This window comes from Balaenoptera physalus, assembly GCF_965194825.1.
Source record: "Balaenoptera physalus genome assembly, chromosome: 12".
NCBI lineage: Eukaryota > Metazoa > Chordata > Mammalia > Artiodactyla > Balaenopteridae > Balaenoptera > Balaenoptera physalus.
The window spans coordinates 86,078,049-86,093,807 of record NC_138897.1 but is presented as its reverse complement, the minus strand read 5'-3'; the positions used below and the strand labels follow the sequence as shown (position 1 = coordinate 86,093,807).

The following is a 15,759-nucleotide window of genomic DNA, read 5'->3' as shown; positions in this document are numbered from 1 at the left end:
ACTAGTATCCCTATAAGAAGGAGCAATTTAAACACAGACTAGGACACAGGGAAGGAAATGTGGAAAATGCTATCTGTAAGCCAAGGAGAGAGACCTGGAACAGATCCTTCCTCACAGCCCTCAGAAGGAACCAACTCTGCCAACACCTTGATCTCAGACTTCTAGCCTCTAGAACTGTAAGACTATAAATTTCTGTTGTTTAAGCCACCCAGTCTGTGGTACTTTGTTAAGGCAGCCCTAGCAAACTAATACAAGGGGTAAAGAATGAAGGCAGGGACTTCCCTGGTGGCGCAGTGGTTAAGAATTCGCCTGCCAATGCAGGGGGCACAGGTTCAAGCCCTGGTCCAGGAAGATCCCTCATGTTGTGGAGCAACTAAGCCCGTGTGCCACAACTACTGAGCCTGAGCTCTAGAGCCCGCGAGCCACAACTACTTAGCCCGTATATCACAACTACTTAAGTCCGTGCGCCTAGAGCCCGTGCTCCGTAACATGAGAAGCCACTGCAATGAGAAGCGCACGCACTGTAACAAAGAGTAGCCCCGGCTCACCGCGCAACTAGAGAAAGCCTGTGTGCAGCAACGAAGACCAATGCAGCCAAAGATAAAAAATTAATTAATTAATTAATTTAAAAAAAAAGAATGAAGGCATTAACGCAATCAATCCTCAATACTCTATTTTTCAGTGGGGACACTGAGGCTCAGAGAGTCTGGTTAATGTACCACTCAAGAGGCATCGGAGGTGTGAGTGGAACCCAGGTCTTCTTTGCCAGACATCCTTGCACCTGCCATGGAGACATTTCAGTTCCCAACCCTTTGTCTTTTCCTAGGTGGCATCCAACAGGGAGGCACTGGCACTGGCAGGACACCGTTCATGCCCAACTAGGCAAGGCTGTGCATGTTGCTTCAAAGCTTCTGTTTTAATGATCTAGTAATTGTGTTTATGGCTTTCCAATGAAGTGTGCAGAGTTCTGATAGCCGTCACTGGTGTCTTGAGGGACTTTATTTGACCTGAGACTGTACAGAGCTTCTGGTAGATACAAAAAGGTGTGTGAGGCAAAGAGGAGAAAATGCTGGTCAAATATTTTTCAAAATGGTTTTTGGCTAATCACTCTACACACTTGAGCCACCAACTACATCTGCATTGAACATACTCAATTATTTGGGATAACTCTGAAGCCACTGGAATGATTTCTTTGGACAGAATAAAATGAAAGGAAAAGACTTGGGTCATTAATTCATGTATCAGTCAGGGTTCTTGAGACAAAAAGAACCAATAGGAGAGAGAGAGAGAGAAAAAGAGAGAAAGAAAGAAAGAGAAAGGAAGGAAGGAAGGGGGGAAGAGAGGGAGAGAGGGAGAGAGATAGAGAGAGAGAGAGGGAGGGAGGGAGGGAGGGAGGGAGGGAGGGAGGGAGGAAGGAAGAAAGAAAAAGAAAGAGAGAAAGATTTATTATAGCTATTGGCTCATACGATTATGGGGGCTGAGAAGTCTGCCATCTGCAAGCTGAAGTCCCAGGAAAGCCAGTGGTGTGGTTCAAAGGCCCCAGGGCCAGAGAGCTGATGTATAGATTCTAGTCCAGGTGCACAGGCCTGAGAACTAGGAGGGCCAAGGGCAGGAGACGATCAATGTCCCAGCTCCGAGAGTCAGATAGGGTTAATTCAACCTTCCTCCACCAGTTTATTCTATTCAAGCCCTCAGTGGATTGGATGAGGCCCACCACGCTGGGGAGGGCCACCTGCTTTACCTAGTTCACCAATTTGAAAGCTAATCTCTTCCAGAAGCATCCCGACGGACATAACCAGATAAAATATTTAGCCAGCAATTTGGGCATCCCATGGCCCGGTCAAGTTGACACGTAAAACTAATATTTACTGAATACCTACTACGCGCCAAGCACTGTTACAGCTCTTAGAATACAGACATGAGTGAGGTACAATCCACACACACTAGAAGCTTCACTACCTCATTCACTGTTCACTCATCAAATTCTAATTATGAGCATCTACTGAGATGAACAAGACACACATGGTCCCTGCTCTCGTGGGGTCTACAGGTGAGCTGGTGAAACAGGTATTGGATAACTGATGGCATAATTAAGCAATGACAATTGTGATGAGTGCTGCAAAGGCGAAGCTGAAGTTGTTAATGACTGTGTGACAGAAAGACCTGATCTATTTATTTTGGGGGGGAGGGGAGGGAGGGTGGAGGGATGGATGAGGAAAGACTATCATTAGGAAATGAGGTTTGAGCTGAGATCTTTTTTTTTTTTTTTTTTTGCCATGCCGAGCAGCGAAAGCACGGAGTCCTAACCACTGGACCGGCAGGGAATTCCCTCGAGCTGAGTAGGGATTAGCCAAGCAAAGATAGTGGAAACTTCCTCCTGAGAAGGAGAAAAGAAGCTGCCTTGACATCCAAGAGCTGGGCTGGTACTTACTATCAGCTTGGCCTTGGTGTTGCTATGAGCCGTTCTGCTGGCACTCACGGCTAGGGCTTGGTGTTCTCCTGTTGAAGATAAACAATTGCACAGAACATCAATATCAGACAAGGCCACTCTGAGACCACAGGGGAGCAAGACAATGGAACGCAGACCAAACATGAACACCGTCGAAACCAAAAAAATGACCAAAATTCCCCTACCCTGTCTAATATGAGGGGCTGCTGCTTCTTTACCAATTTCCCAAATGAGCTCAATCAGCCTTTTCTCCCTTTGGATAAGATTTATTAAGATGCCCAATCATAGAATTACTCCCACTTCCTGCCAGTATCCAGTCCAGAGCAAAGTCCCAGTTCTTTAAACCCTCCCCAAATGACCCAACCTAAGTCCAAATCCCATACTAAGTCCTTTTTAAAACCTTCTTACTGAGATACCCCACAGCTCCCATCGTGCCTTTCCCCCCTCACTGCAATGAATACTAAAACCAATTTGTTCAACTGCAAGTGTGTTCCTGGTGGTCTTTAGCCGAAGGGCATTGACACTTGGTAAATTTGGATGTTTAATTAATATTTATCATAGATAATGTATTAGTTTTACAGTAAATTTAAGATGGAATTGTTTTTATGTGCTGTATATACACTTTCACAGTACACTGAGAACCTTTTATAATTAATGTGTCTAGTATATCTTTATTTAGATTCGAAGCATAGTTTATTATCTTAAATCAATGAAGGCTTAAACTTCTCATAGCTCTGCTTTTGGCAATCTGTAGTTGTCACTTTTCTTCAAGTCCTAACCTGTGTTACTAATGATCTGGGAGAATCCATAGTGAGCTTTGGCCTTTGGCACCTTGACCTTAACTTGACCAAACCAGAACTCATTAATTGCTTCTAAAAACCTGGCTGACTGGAAATTTAGAAGAATTTATCCTATAAATTCACTGGCACAAAAATCCAAAGACATACACAAAGACATCTATCGCTTCGCTGGTAATAACAACAACAATAACTCCCTCCCCCAAAAAACTGGAAACAACCCAAATTTCCATCAATACTCAGCTGGCTAAATGTATCTTAATACACACACCTCTACAGGTGTGTGTATACTACACAGTCATTAATAATAATGTTAATAATACACATTAATTGGTTTGGAAAGATGCAGATAATATACTGTGGGGGAAAAAGTTGTAGAATAATATAATCCAAGATTAATACACTCACTCACACACACACACACACACACACACATTTTTCTTAAAACATATTTTTATACCATAGGTAAAAGTGGGTTACTTCTGGGGATTGGGATTGAAGACTTTTATTCCATCTACATGGTCAAAAGTCATGTTGTTTTGCTTTTATTTTTTAAAAATGCATTTTTCATTTGTCCCATTTGCTGTATTCCTTTACCAGATTCACCAGCCACACAGTCCCCATCTAGGATCTTATCTTCTTTTCTTGTCACTAAACCCAGCCAAATGCTGAGCCAAACATTTCTACCTCTGAAACATTTCTCAAAGCTTCACCATGCCCTTCCTTCTGGTCTAGGTCAGTCTGACCTGTCAGTTCTCCTGGACTCTACTTCCTCACTGTATACTCTGTACTGCCACAGGGGGCTCTTTCTAGCATACATAACCATAATCTTCATTCCTCTGCCCCAAAACCTTTGGCTCTCCTGGACCAACAGAATACGCTTCAAACTTTCACTGTGGACTCCAAGATTCCATTTTAGCTCCACTTTACCATTTCAGGCTTAAGTCAAGCATCCAAGGCATCCTTCACTCACATCCCAGACACAGCAGCATTAATGGATACCCTGAATTTGAACCTGCATTAACATACCTTCAAATGTTTCCTCACATTGTTCTCTCCTTCCCCATGCCCCTTCTTTTAAATTCCGTCTTTTAAAATACAAGAGTCTTGGGCTTCCCTGGTGGCGCAGTGGTTAGGAATCCGTCTGCCAATGCAGGGGACACGGGTTCGAGCCCTGGTCTGGGACGATCCCACAGGCCACGGAGCAACTAAGCCCGTGAGCCACAACTACTGAGCCTGTGCGCCTAGAGCCCGTGCTCCGCAACAAGAGAGGCTGCGATAGTGAGAGGCCCGCGCGCCGCGATGAAGAGTGGACCCCGCTCGCCGCAACTAGAGAAAGCCCGTGCGCAGCAACGAAGACCCAATGCAGCCAAAAATAAATAAATAAAATAAATAAATTTATTAAAAAATAAATAAATGAAATAAAATAAAAGAGTCTTGACTTACATTCGACACTGTAAATGTTTCTTCTTGCTTGTACTGAGAGGTAGCCTAACATGATTGGAAAAATGCACAGATTTTGAGCCGACCACCTGGGATGAAATCTCAGCTGCCACTTACTCTGTGACATTTACTTCACTATTCTGTACCTTGGTTTCCTCATCTGTAAAATATGGATAATAATAAAGCCAGTCTTCTAAGCTCACTTTCACAAAGCATAGAAGTACTGAACACAGTAAACACTTGAAAAATGGTAATTATTTTGATTATTGGATTCTAAGGTGACATTATTTTGTGTTGCTCTTGAGAAGTTGAAACTTCTAAATTAAATGCTCCCCTCCCAAAGCTACTAGCCTTTTGAGTTCTTATGATAGCTTTTTATGTATAACTTTTTTGGCCTTAGTCTCCATACATAATAGTTAAGAGCTTAAGCTCTGAAGTCAAATTTTCTGGATTCATGATCTCGACTGGATTCAAGGCAAGCTTGGGCAGAATAACCAAGTCTATGTGGCTCACTTTCTCCATCTATAAAATGAGTGAATAATATTCCTGCCTCATAAGGTTTGTTTTGAAGATTAAATGTGATCATCTCTGGAAAGTGCTTAACGTGGTGCTAGCACATAGTAAGCACTCAATAAATGTTAGCTAGTATTATTATGAGAGAGTGAGGGAGAAGGAGAATATACTCAGGATAGGTTTAAAAAGGTGGAATTTAGAGACTTCCCTGGCGGTCCAGTGGTTAAGACTCTGCGCTCCCACTGCAGGGGGCACGGGTTAGAACTCTGGTCGGGAAACTAGATCCTGCATACCGTGTGATGAGGCCAAAAAATAAAATAAAAATTTTAAAAATTATTAAAAAGGTGGAATATATTTTAAGGACCCAGACAGAAAAATAAAGCTGCCTCAGGGATTCTCAGCTAAGCACTACTGACACTTTGGGCTGGACCGTTCTTTGTTGTGGAAGCTGTTCTGCATCCCCAAAACACAGGATAGAACATTTAAACAGCATCCCTGGCTTCTCCCTGAGACAAGAAGGAAGCGGGCCGGGCACAACCGCTAAAAGAGTGAGGAGGCGGACACAGCCATTGAGAAAAACTGGATGCGACAAAAACCGCTTAGAACCAGCTACACCCAAGATGGCGAAAGATCTGACTTCCAGTTGACCTTGAGCCTCATTATACGCTCATTATAATATATTAGCATACTAACGACACACCCACCGACAGGCGCCATGACAGTTCCAAAGCTGACCATAAAAGGCCAAAAAGTGGGCAGTGGCCCAATAACTGGAAATCCCTGCCCCTTCCCCCAAACAGTTAGAATATTCTTCCTACCTGTTAGCACATGAAATTACCAAGCCCATAAAAAGTAACCACTCCCACACCCCCGGGGCACTCTCACCTCTGAGAGGGTCCGAGTTCCGCCTATGGAATGTGTATCTCTCCATATAAACTTGCTTTCATTTTACTTTGGCTCGCTGCTCTTGAATTCTTTTCTGTGTGAAGCCAAGGACGCTCACTTGGTGGCCCATCCCGAGAACTCGCCAGAGACCTGGGACATGACCATTCTCTCACTCCCCCCTTCTCCTGCAACATCCCCACTAGTTGCCAGTAGCAACCCCTTCGCCCAGTCCAGTTGTAATAATCAAAAATGATTCCAAACATTGCCAAATATCCCCTTGGGGAGGGGAGGGACAAAATCATTTCCCGTTGAGAACCACTGGGCTACCTTCACAGGACCCAGAAAGTTGTTGGCCCATACGGCTCTGTCCTCTTGGCTTCTTTCTACCCTTTAAATTGCTCTGCAGGGACTTCCCTGGTGGCGCATTGTTTAAGAAACTGCCTGCCAATACAGGGGACACAGGTTCGAGCCCTGATCCGGGAAGATCCCACATGCCGCAGAGCAACTAAGCCCGTGCGCCACAACTACTGAGCCTGCACTCTAGAGCCCGCATGCCACAGCTACTGAGTCAGTGTGCCATAACTACTGAGCCTGCTCTCTAAAGCCCGTGCTCCGCAACAAGAGAAGCCACCGCAATGAGAAGCCTGAGCACCGCAACAAAGAGTAGCCCCCACTCGACGCAACTAAAGAAATCTCACGTGCAGCAACGAAGACCCAACGCAGCCATAAATAAATAAATAAATAAATAAATTTAAATTGCTCTGCAAATCAGCTTCCTCTGCAAGTTTCGCTCTTCTGCTCCCCCATAATTTAAGCCCACCTGGGCTTTAGTTTGCCATTGAAGGGGCAGGGCACAACCTCTTTTTTTTTTTTTTTTTTGGTTGTGTTGGGTCTTCGTTGCTGTGCACCAGCTTTCTCTAGTTGCTGTGCGTGGGCTTTCTCTAGTTGTGGTGAGCAGACGCAACTCTGTTGCGGTGCGCGGGTGTTGCGGTGCGTGAGCGTCTCATTGCGGTGGCTTCTCTTGTTGCGCAGCACGGGCTCTAGAGTGCAGGCTCAGTAGTTGTGGCACACAGGCTTAGCTGCTCTGCGGCATGTGGGATCTTCCCAGACCAGGGCTCGAACCCATGTCCTCTGCCTTGGCAGGTGGATTCTTAACCACTGCACCACCAGGGAAGCCCAGGGCACAGCCTTTAAAAGAATGACAGAGTCGTTGAGGATATGACAAAGACTGGTTAGAACCAGTTAGGTCCAAGATGGCGGAAGACTGGACTTCCAGTGGACCTCGAGCCTCATTATATGCTCACTGTAATACATTAGCATGCTAAATGACACCAGCGCCATGACAGTTCTGAAGCTGACCATCAAAGATCAAAAATTGGGCAGTGGAGGGACTTCCCTGGTAGTCAGTGGTAAAGAATCCATCCTGAAATGTAGGGGATGTGGGTTCGATCCCTGGTCGGGGAACTAAGATCCCACATGCCGTGGGGAAACTAAGCCTGCACGCCACAACTACAGAGCCCACCTGCTCTGGAACCCGCACACTGCAAGAGAGAGAAAACCCACATGCCACAACTAGAGAGAAGCCCTCATGCCGCAGCGAAGAGCCTGCCTGCCGCAACAAAAGATCCCACATGCCACAATGAAGATCCCACGTGCCGCAGCTAAAGACCCGATGCAGCCAAAATAAAAAACAAAGTGGCGGTGGCCCAATTCCTGGAAATCTCCGCCCCTTCCCCAAAATAGTTGGAATAATCCTCCCACTTGTTACCCAGCCCATAAAAACTAACCACCCCATATTTCAGGGCCCCTTGCCTTCTGAGATAGCCCACACTCTTTGTGGAGTGTGTTTCTCCCAAGGCCATTTTCACCTTTTGAGACAGACCGCATTCTGTTCACGAAAGGTGTTTTCTCTCTAAATAAATCCACTTCTTACCTATCACTTTGTCTTTCTCTGAATTCTTTCTGCAATGGGACATCAAGAACCCGAGCTTCTGTAAGTCCTGAGACCAGGTATGTGATCTCGATTAAAGGACAGTGGGTTCAAGTCCCAATCTGCGTTGTGCAGTTTCACCGTGATACCAACGTTGGCCCATGCATTCCCATGCCGTTAACAGCTCCAACATGGCTGCCTTCCATTTCTCTTTATGCAGAGTCTCAAGAAACAAAGACTCTATTTGGCTAAACTATAGTCAGGTGTCAACCTCTAGTCCAATCAGCTCTGACCAGGAGAAAAAAGGCACCTGGAATCAGCATGGGAGCCCTGGGTTCTACACTTTCAGCAGGGATCCTGGGGTGCTTCCAAGGAAGGGGTTGTGGCCAGGTCAGGAATCCCCAAACCTGTTCCCATCTGTCTTCTCCCTTTTCCTCAGATGGTTTTCAAATATGACTCCCACTGCCAAGGAGCCTGCCACCACCCAAAAACTTCTATCAAGTTTTTGCTTCTGGTCAGTCACAGGCTTTTTAGCACTGTTTTCAAAGAATGAACAGGCTTCAAATGTGGGTCCCAGACAGTAGTCAAGACATTTATTTGGCTTCATAAGAGACCTTTCTTAACTCCTTTTGGCTTTTCAACTGATTCAAGTAATTAAGATTGCAAGATTAGTGAGATATCCCTGTGTGTATTAAAGAGAATCAGAACATGGCACACAAAATACGCCACTTTGGCATAAGGATTGTTTGGAGTTCAAAGCAATTAAGAAGCAGCAAACACAGAAAGAGCTCCTAGGTCTCCCCCCCATTTACATAAAAGTAGAACATAAATTTCCCTTTGTGAAAGTCTTCCCCTCCCCTCTTCTATACCAGAAGAAGGTGAAACAACCATTATCACTGGAGCTAGAACTTCAGCATCAAAATGGGTTTTTACTACAAAAAAACTTTACTAAAATAACACTTATCTTCTATTAGTTCCCCCACTTATTTACCTTCCCACCATTTACTACCCCTAAAAGCCCAAACCCCTTTTCCTTTGCCTTGTTACTTCTCCACAAATGTACTGCCTTTTGTTAAAATGGTATATAAACTGCCCAGGTGTAACCACCTCTTTCAGTCTTCATTTCTTTTCTAAGAAGGCCTCTGTGCATGTTTTAAAAAAAATTAAAATATTAACATCAAGTAAAATCTGTACACTGCTTCTCCTGTTAATCTGTTTTTTGTCAGTCTAATTTGCAGGCCCCATGAAAAGAACCTAAGAAGTAGAGGAAAGGATTTTTTTTCCTTCCCTACAGTATTATAAACACACTAGACCAATGTGATTTCTTAGCTTTGTTGAAACAAAGACCTTTTGGAAGATAATAAACAACATTTTTAAGTTACATACAATTTCAGAGTGGTTGATGGCCCTCCAGCCACTTCTCGGATCCTGTAAGATTTTATATATGTATAGAAATGTAATATATATATAAATCAGTTAAACATATACTGTATCCAGTGTACTGTCAATGCACACACATTTACCTTATATGAATTCAATTATGAGAAACAGAGAAAAGTTTATCCTGCAGCTCTGAAAACCAATCACACTAGAATTTGTCCTCAATGCCTCATAAAAAGGAAGGTCACAAGCAAAATGCAAAAGAGAAACAGAAACAAGATAACTTATCTCTTGTCTTTTGCCCTTGTAAAGACCCAGGGAAATTTAAGGTAATTTTTGCCCTAAGCATTAACACTAGAGCCTATCCCTTTAACCTCTCATTCAAGACATAACTTTACAGTAACTCCCCTACATACAAACCTTCAAGTTGCAAGATTTCAAAGACGTGAATGTGGCCCTGTATGCCAGCTGTTGTACTGTACTACTGTACTTTTCAAGGTACTGCACTGTAAGATTAAAAATGTTTTATTTTTTGTTTGTTTTCTATGTATTATTTGTGTGAAAAGTAATATAAACCTATTACAGTACAGTACTATATAGCCGATTGTGTTAGTTGGGTACCTAGGCTAACTTTGTTGGACTTGTGAACAAATTGGACTTACGAACGTGCTCTCAGAATGGAACTCGTTTGTATGTAGGGGACTTACTGTACAGGTTTTCCATTTCAATGGTTTCCATGTCAGCCGTACCCATAGGTGGTCATAAAAGCAATTTAATGGGTCATGACCACTATTTTTTAAAAAATTAAATAGAAATAGAAAATATCAGAGGGCAAGATTCACAATATGATAATTATTTCATTAAAGCTTTGCTTAATTTTTATAGTGTGTGTGTATGTGTTTCTTACTGTGTTCAAAAATGTTTGAAAGTCACTGTTCTACAGTCTGTGCTACCCAATATTGGTAGCCAGTAGGTACATGTGGCTACTAAGCACTTGAAATGTGGTTGGCCAAAATAGACACATGATGTAAGTGTAAAATACATATGGAATTTCAAAGACTAAATCCAAAAAAAATGAGTCATGATAAAATTAATAATTTTATAGTGATTACATGTTAAAATATAACATTTCACTTTGGATGTATGATGTTGAACAAAATATTAAAATTGTAAGCAGATAAGGTAGGGGTCCCTGGAGAAAGAAAACCAGGCATGTCTTTCTTGACATAAGAGAAGCCATTTTTGGCCTAAGCAAGTTGTGCTCTACGGCTGGCCTCAATCCTTGCCCTTGAACAGGTCTCAGTAATTAATGACCTTAAGGGAACAGAAGAATGCAGAAACAGGCAACTTATCAAGCAAGAGAAGTAACAATAGCAAAGATAATATATCAGTTGTAAAGACTCCCCGTTCTGTTTCAATGGTAAAGATTAGCCTGAAGCGCTCAACCACCAGATAACTGGAATCTAAGGGATGATGATGTTGACCTCTTCTGACCCTTTTAGTGACTTCAATCAACTAAAGCTTGGACTCTGTGGACCACCCAGGCCCCTTTGTAAATATGCAGGTACGCTTAGCTTAGAACTTGCCCAATTTTGGGAGACACTGTCAGGGAGACAGTGTTTGGGGAAAGATCGCAGCTGTCCTCCTTTCTTGCTGCAAGGAATAATAAATTCTTCCTGGGCTTCCTTGGCAGTCCCGTGGTTAGGACTCCACGCTTCCACTGCAGAGGGCACAGGTCCAATCCCTGGTCAGGGAACTAAGATTCTACATGCCGTGTGGTGCAACCCCCAAAATGAAATAAAATAGAAAAATAAATCCTTCCTTCCCCCCCATCTTTATTTTGTTTCTTTTTTTTTTTTTTTTTTTTGATCAGCAGCTAAGTTTGCCATCAATTTTATTTTTTTTCCCCCATCTTTGGCTTGGTTGTGTCTTTTGGCTGGACACCCACCAAGAGGCAAACCCAGTTTACAGGTGACAAAATTAATTTCACATTTGTTTTTACTGTTATAATGTGGCTACTAGAAAAATTTTAATTATATATGTGGTTGTCATTGTATGCCTGTTGGAAAGCACTGCTCTATATGTTTCGGCCAAGTATTATATGTATATACATGTGTGTGCACAAGATATATCTATAATCTGGCTTATATCATCTTTCCACAGCATCTATCACCATCTTATTACCAAACACTTAGAACTGTTCAGTGTCAAAATCAGTGCCAGCCTTTCAATGTCAGCTGAAAGGGCTGCCCCCATCATCTGAAGCATCCTCTTCCAAAGCAGAGAATACCTGTTGGCTCAGTCTGACTCATCTGCCTGACTGACCTTAGTCTGATGTTGCAGCACCTCGGCAGAGATGGCAAACCTCTTGAGAATGTTTTTTTTTTCTCTTAACCTTATTAGTTCAGAAAGGATTATAACCATCCTGCCAATGGGTATGCACTCCAAATGACCACACATCCTGGATCAGGCAGGAAATGACTGCTTATCTACTTCCTGTGTTCTCTGTAAATCTCTCCATGCATCAGCTTTACCATTCCTCATATTCTCCTCCCCTCTCCTAGCTCAAGGTCTTGTTATCTGTCGATCATAATCTTGATCTTTCTACTTGTCAAAGGTGTGCTAGAATGACCCTCGCAACATACACATACACACACACACACACACACACACATACCCCCGCCACTCCCTGCCACTCCTGACTAGTTCTAGCCTCTATGGAGCCACTCATTTTCCCCAAGCTTGACTCCTTCTACATCCAATACCTCTACATCATATTAATCTAAGAATTCTTCCCTTCCTTCAGGTTAGTAATAGTAATAATAATAAGCTGTCTTTTATAGAGTACTTATCTTCAGACACTATACTACGCATTTTCTCTCATGTAAACATCACAATAATTTTGTTGTGTTGCGAATACTTCTCCCACTTCAAAAGTGAGGAAAGTTTGCCTTATGAGGTGACCTAAATTGTAAGATCCATGATGTCTTGTTCACCATATACCCAATGTATACAACAAGTGCCAGATACATACATGTAAATCCTTGATAAATGTCTGTTGAATAAATAAGTGAATGAATAAATGGTGGCGTACAAAACTTTCTACCTTAACTTATAGTTGTGTCCATGTGCTAACAACCTTATTTAGTTATGAGTTCCTTGAGGGCAGGATTTAGTTTTGCATTTCCTGTGCTTGTTAGCATAATACCTGCCACAGAGTGGACACTCAGAGATATGTCAAATAAATTAAAAAAATAAATGATTAAATGAATATCATAGTCCCACAACTTCAGAATATGACATTCCCTCGCTAAGAATCGTTCAGTGACTCCCTATTACCCTTAGGCTAAGGCCCAAGCTATTCTTCATGGCCTACGAGGACTCCCGCACCACTTGAGCCATTCATTATCTCTTGGAGCTCCAGCTACAAGCTCCTCAGACTTCTTTCAGCTCCTCAAATTCGGAGTTAGGTTGAGGGCCAGAACTTCCACTTCCCCTCTCAGGGCCTTCCACCTGGCCGTTCTCACCTGCACCCAACCCCACTGCTACCCCCTCCACTTGGCCAATTCCCCTCAGAGAGCTCTCATTGTACCCTGTACTTTGGCTTTGTAGTGCCTATTGCAAGGATTACTCAATAATTCTGTTTATGTTTCTTTTATCTAGTGTTTATTTCCTGAAACATCCCATGAAGCAAGGAGCATGTCTGTTTTGTTTATCACAATGTACCAGTGTCTAGCCCAGAGATAGGAAACCACTGGCCCACACATGTTTTTTGGCCCACCCTCCAAATGTTATCTATATGTGATATGAATTCATTACAAAATTTTAAAAATATGTATTTCACCAAAAAATCTGAATCTATGACTTCTCTTGGGAAAAAAAAAAAAGAATCCAAAGACCCAGCAATACTGCATGTATGAGTCAGGATAGGCAAGCAATGCGACAGTAACCACCCCAGAGGACTGGTTTGTCACTCACACCACAAGTCTGATGTGTGAGTCCCATCTGGAACATTGACAGTCATTGTGGCTGAAGGAAAAGCAGACCCAGCAAACCATGCTTATCGCTCTCACCCAGAAGTGACACACACCTCTTCCACTCACATTTCACTGGCCAAAGCCAGTCAACAGCATGGAGATACATAATCCCGCTGCAGGGAGGGCCTTGCCTCCCACGGTGACAAGAGACTCTTTGCTCTGCTGAGGGACTCAGGGACACGGAGGCTATAGATTTCCTATTTCTTTCGCACTTACTTTCTTCACACTGTAAAGGTACAAGCAACCCAAGTTTTTCTCTAAACTTTTGTCTCTAAGAGGTCTTAAGATGCCGTGATGAGGCATCTATAATTATCTGCAAAACAATCTCTTGTCCAATCTGCAACGCTTCTGCTAATTTCCTTTCACCAGGCTACGAGATTTCAGGTTATCTCTTCCTACACACAAACACAAGTGCTCCCATGTGGACACTTTAGGGGACATCATTCCATTTTTAGCCAGGTTCCAGATCGTCCCCCTTTTCTGATTCCCATCTGTTGACTCTCTCATGTGTGTATGCACGTGAGTAAACATACACACACATGCATTTATGAACGCCTATGTAAATTTCATTATTTCTTCCAATGAACATTTAATACAATGTTAGACACTTGGGGTAAAACGACGAGCAAGATAAGCACGGACACTAGCCTTCTGGATCTCAAGAGTCCTAAAGGAAAGACAGCAGCAATCACAGGAAATGGTTGCGATAAGTTCTACCATAAAAGAAGTTCAAAGAGCTACAGGAAGCCTGAGCCCAGACCAGGAAGGTTCATGGACCACTTCCCAGAAGAAATGACATTCAGTCTAACACCTAAAAGTCAGTAGTAATTAGTGAGGCAACTCCAGGACGAGGGAACAACTGTGAGAAGACCCAGAATCCAAAGAGAGCACTGGATCTGTAAGAAACAAATGAGTTCAGCTCGGCCAGGACATGGGTAGCAGGAGGTATGACGGAAGCAGGTGGGGAAACAGAGAAGAAGCTAACGAGGGATGCAAGCGCCAGACCTTATAAGGCCTTCAGTGCTCCGTGAAGCAGATGGAATTTAATTCTGAGTGAAACAGGGAGCCAAGGCAATGAAGGCTTTTAAGCAGGAGGTGATGTGATCCGATTTACATTTGCTCCACGTGGATTTTCACAACGGGCTGGAAGTCTTGGCACTGACCCATCAGAATGGATTCAGACAGGGTCCTGTAGGCACCCTGCTCTTATAGGCATTTACCCATTGGCCGCTGGAGGTCTGAAGTGTCCCGGGGGAGAGGCTGGGCTGCCTGGAGGACAGGGGACTCAGGACAGTGGTTTTTTATCACTGTATAGTGTTAATTTACCACTGCATTAATTATACTCATAAATATCTAAAAATACACATATGAGAAAGATGAAGAAAATATACACCAGCAAAATTATCTTTTAGGATAACAGGATTAGTGGTCTAGTTCTTAAGTATTTTAATTTTTAAACAGCCAGCATGGCCATCCTGAGGCGTAACAGCTAAATACACGTGCTAATGTCTACACAGAACAAATAAACCAGGATAATATTCAGGAAGATTAACTGATGTTCTTTTCCCCCACCACCAGTATGTCCTGTTATCCCATGGCCGTCCTCTATTTATGGGGTCAGACCATGAAAGCAGAAAAACGGCTTTTAAGTTTCAAAAGACCGAACCTTGAAGGGACTCAGGCCAGAGGAAAATAAACCCAAAAAAGCAGACCAGGGAGCTCTTGCCTTCAAAATGAGATAAAAGAGGAAAGGAACTGGATGGAGAGAGCTTGGGCACTGGGGAGCAGCTGTCCCCCACCCCACCAAGGGGCGCTGTCAACAGAAACCCCAGTCCGGAATCCGAATGCTGGAAACCTGTGTTCTGAGCAGTTCACGCAAGAAGCCAGCAAGGATCCGGCAAGAACCCAAGAGGGGAAATAGGATCCAGGCACATGAAACAGTCTTCCAGACTTCCTCCCACCACAGAGGACTCCATGCCTCACCCTCTCTCCACGACCCCAACTCCGATGTTATTTAAGCCTCCTGGAACTTGAAAGAGTCAGGCTCTCAGAATCCAGCTATAAGAGATGTTCTTGCAACAACTGGGGAATTCTGAATATGGACTGGATTTTAGATGATATTATGAAATTACTGTGAATTTTCTTAACTGTGGTAATGGTATTGCAATTATGTAGGAGAAAGTCCTTTTAGGAAAATCAGGCTGAACTGTTAAGAGGTAAAATACCATAACTTCTGCAACTTATTTTCAAATAATTCAGTGGGGAAAATACACAAGTACATAGGGGGGAGAGAGAGAAAGCAAATCCAGAAAAATGTTAAGAACT

At 43.1% G+C, this 15,759-nt stretch overlaps 1 protein-coding gene across 17 annotated transcripts in view; it reads right to left on the bottom strand.

Moving 5' to 3' along the window:
* The window catches only part of SUDS3 (SDS3 homolog, SIN3A corepressor complex component), a 370,845-nt gene that overhangs the window by 287,350 nt on the left and 67,736 nt on the right, over window positions 1-15,759 (bottom strand). For 5 of the 17 annotated variants that reach the window (XR_014251699.1, XR_014251700.1, XR_014251701.1 and 2 more), the window contains one exon: window positions 2,432-2,499. The exons of the other annotated variants lie outside the window; for them this stretch is intronic. The gene's annotated coding sequence lies outside the window, so the exon portion shown is untranslated. The remainder of the gene's footprint in view (window positions 1-2,431; window positions 2,500-15,759) is intronic. 17 annotated transcript variants of the gene reach the window in all.